Genomic DNA, 3,385 nt, shown 5'->3' with positions numbered 1-3,385 from the left:
GCAGAGATGAGGAAGGAACGAATTCTAGGCAGGGGGACAGCCTGTGAAAATGCCCAGTCAGGATATGGAGTGTCTTGTTCAAGGAACAGCAAGGAGGCTCCAAGTCATTGGACTGCAGAGGGGTGGGAGATTTAAGAAGATTAGAAAGGTAATGGGGGGCCAGGTTATGAAGGGCTTTGAATGCCGAACAGAAGATTTTGTGTTTGATCCTACAAGACAGGGAGCCAGTGAAGTTTGAGTAGGGGGTGGGTGGTGGATGGAGTGACATGGTCAGAACTGTGCTTTATCTATCTATCTATTTATTTATTTATTTTTGGGGGGAGGCAAATGGGGTTAAGTGACTTGCCTAGGATCATACAGCCAGTGTCAAGTGTCTGAGGCCGGATTTGAACTCAGGTCCTCCTGACTCCAGGGCCAGTGTGCTATCGACTGTGCCATCTAGTTGCCCAGAACTGTGCTTCAGGAAGATCACTTTGATACTCGAGTGGAAGATAACCTGGAGCTTGAATGACTTGTGGCAGGGAAATCCACCAGCAAATGACTGCAATAGTCCAGGTATCAGATGATGAAGACCTGCATTAAGATGGTAGCCATGTTGGAGGAAAGATGTTCCGAAGGTAGAATCAACAGGATATGGCAAGAGATTGGACATAGGGGTGGGGGTGGAGTAGAGAGAATGAGGAATCATCCATGACACCCAGGTTTGAAGTCTGGATGATTGAGAAGATGGCAGTACTCTCAATAGAAACAGGGAAGTTAGGAAGAAGAAAGGATTTGGAAGAAAGGATGAATTCAGTTTTGGAAATAGTGAGTTTAAGATGTCTATGGGACATCCAGTTGAAGATGTCTAATAGGCAGTGAGAGATGATGGACTGGAGATCAGCAGAGAAGTTGGGCTGGATATGTAAATGTGAACATCATCAGCATAGAGATGACAAGTGGATCCAGAGGAGCTCCCCTCATCACCTGACTCAATATTTTGTCTCTCCCCCACTTCCCCATACAAGACCTCTTACCCTTCCTTCTGTTCTCTTCTGTGCATTAAAAATGCTTCAACAACTTTTAAGTTTCCTTTCTTTTTCTGGTCAACCCTATTGAAACATCCCTCTCCTTGCCATTTCCCCCCAATGAAAAGGGGAAAAAGTACAATTCTTATAACAAATATACACAGTAAAGCAAAACAAATCCCCACATTGGGTATATCAAAAAATAGATGTCTCATTCTTCACCCTGAATCCATCACCTCTCTGTCCAGAGGTGGCCAGCATGCTTCATCATCCATCCTCTGGAATTGTGGTTAGTCAAGGCACTGGTCAGAATTCTTAAGTCTTCCGAAGTGATTTTTCTTTGAAAATGTTGTTGTTATTGTATAAATTGTTCTCCTGCCTCTATGCAGTTCCCTCTATATCAGTTTAATATGAGTCTTGCCAAGTTTCCCTGCTACTATCTAAAGGCAGCGGCTTTAGGGACCCCCCCATTTTGGTGGCAGGAGGATGACAAACTATCAGACTACAAGAGGAACCGGAGAAAAAGCAACCACATAAGTACTGAGAAAACTAGAAGAGAGTAGTGTTACAGAAGCCCAGGTAAGGAAAGCATATCCAGGACGAGAGAGTTTCCAAAATAATTGCTTAATGAATGCTTAAATTTAATCAAATTTATTCAGTTGAATTGAATTAGGTTGGCCAACACTGCAGGAAAGTCAAGGAGGGTGGGGACCAAAAAGATATGTTGAATTTGGCAATAAGAAAGTCATTAGCTTGGGGGGAAAAGTGTTGGAGACAGAAGACAGATTGAAAAAGGTTGAGGAGTGGGTGGTGAGGAAATGCAGGCATGGTAGTAAATGGGCGAGGGAGGGAGGATAACAACTTGAAAGGATTGCAGAGTCAAAGGAAGGTTTTTCTTTCTCTTAACTGAGAACTAAACACGTTTGTTTGTAGAAGGTAAGGAGCCAGTATAAAGGGGATGATCATGGAACAAGGTCAGAAGAAATGGGAGAAGATGAGATCAGTGGAAGCATCCTCCTTGATAAGGAGGAAGAAGGCCACTTTCCTCTGAGACAGGAGGGGAAAGAATGTGTCAGAGCCAACGTGATTTCCCCAAAATTTACATTTGACCCTACCAACCGCCTCTCAATAACTTCCACTGGCTTCCCATTACACCCAGTATCAAATATAGTCATATCTAAAGCTCTTCACAACCTGATCCCTTCCTACTTTTCCAATTTTCTTCCATTCTACTCCCCTTCACAACTCTACAACTCAATGGTGACTTGGCACAGCCCTCCCTCACTTAAATCCAATTCACTTGCATGTCCTGGCATCACATCCCTGACATCATGGTCCTCTTTTCAAGGGAGGACAAACAACCACAACCACAACAATGAGCCCTCTCTCCTCTAGGAACTCTGTTCCATTCCCCTCTGCTGCTAGTGCCATCCCCTCCTCCATCCACTCTGTGTTTGTCTTCTCTGTTCTGATTCATATATGCTGTTTCCTCCGGTAGAATTGTCCTCCTCGAGGACAGACTGTTTTTGCCTATTCTCTCTTTTGTATCCCCAGGGCTTAGTAAGGGCTTAATAAATGCTTGGTGATTAATTGATTGAAGTGGGACAAAGTTATTACTGGAGTATGGTGAAGGGAGGTAAGTTGACAGAAATTATACTCCTTGGGCATCTAGAACTTCTAGAACCAATTAAGCATAGCACCTACACAGCAAGAATAGTTAATTAAGAGGAGTATCACCAGATGCTTCTTCAGGCTACGTGAACTCTCCCACCCCAACTCAGTGGCCTATAATGGGTCCAGCCTGGTGGCTTGGTAGTCTTTCCTCAATTGAACTTGTCTTTAAAAGTTGATTTGAGGGTGGTTCTCATGTTGTTCACATGTTTTGTGAAACTCCTCCTTTCGTGAAAAATGCTAGCTAAGGAGGAGTGTTAGAAGGGACTCAAGTCCCTTTCCATCCATGTCATAAATAAAGTAGGAATCAGGGGAGGAGAAAAAGAAGGGAAAGGGAAGGACTTTAGGATTGGAGAAAATGGCTAAACTTTGTAACTGGCACTGTGGGCAATCTGATAGAAAGCTGATCAGAGATGAATAAAAGGATTGCGTTGTTACTAGGAGAGCCTAGTATAGTAGATACTGGTGTTCAAATCACTTAGATACTACTAACTGTGTGGATCCCCAGGGCAAGCCACAGTTAACTTCTCTGTTCCTCAGATTCCTCATCTATAAAAGGAGGAGACTGGATTCCATCCAGGTCAGCAAAGCTTTTAATCCATGATCCCAATTTAGGTTGGCACTAATTTGTGTGTAGTCCACTGTAAGATTTTTGTGATTTATTCCATATGTTTAATCAATCATAAAGCATTTATTAAGTAAACCCT

The sequence above is a fragment of the Vombatus ursinus genome, unplaced genomic scaffold (assembly GCF_900497805.2).
Source record: "Vombatus ursinus unplaced genomic scaffold, bare-nosed wombat genome assembly UNPS02014782.1, whole genome shotgun sequence".
Lineage (NCBI taxonomy): Eukaryota > Metazoa > Chordata > Mammalia > Diprotodontia > Vombatidae > Vombatus > Vombatus ursinus.
The sequence above is the reverse complement of the archived record's forward strand: the minus strand, read 5'-3'. Positions refer to the sequence as shown.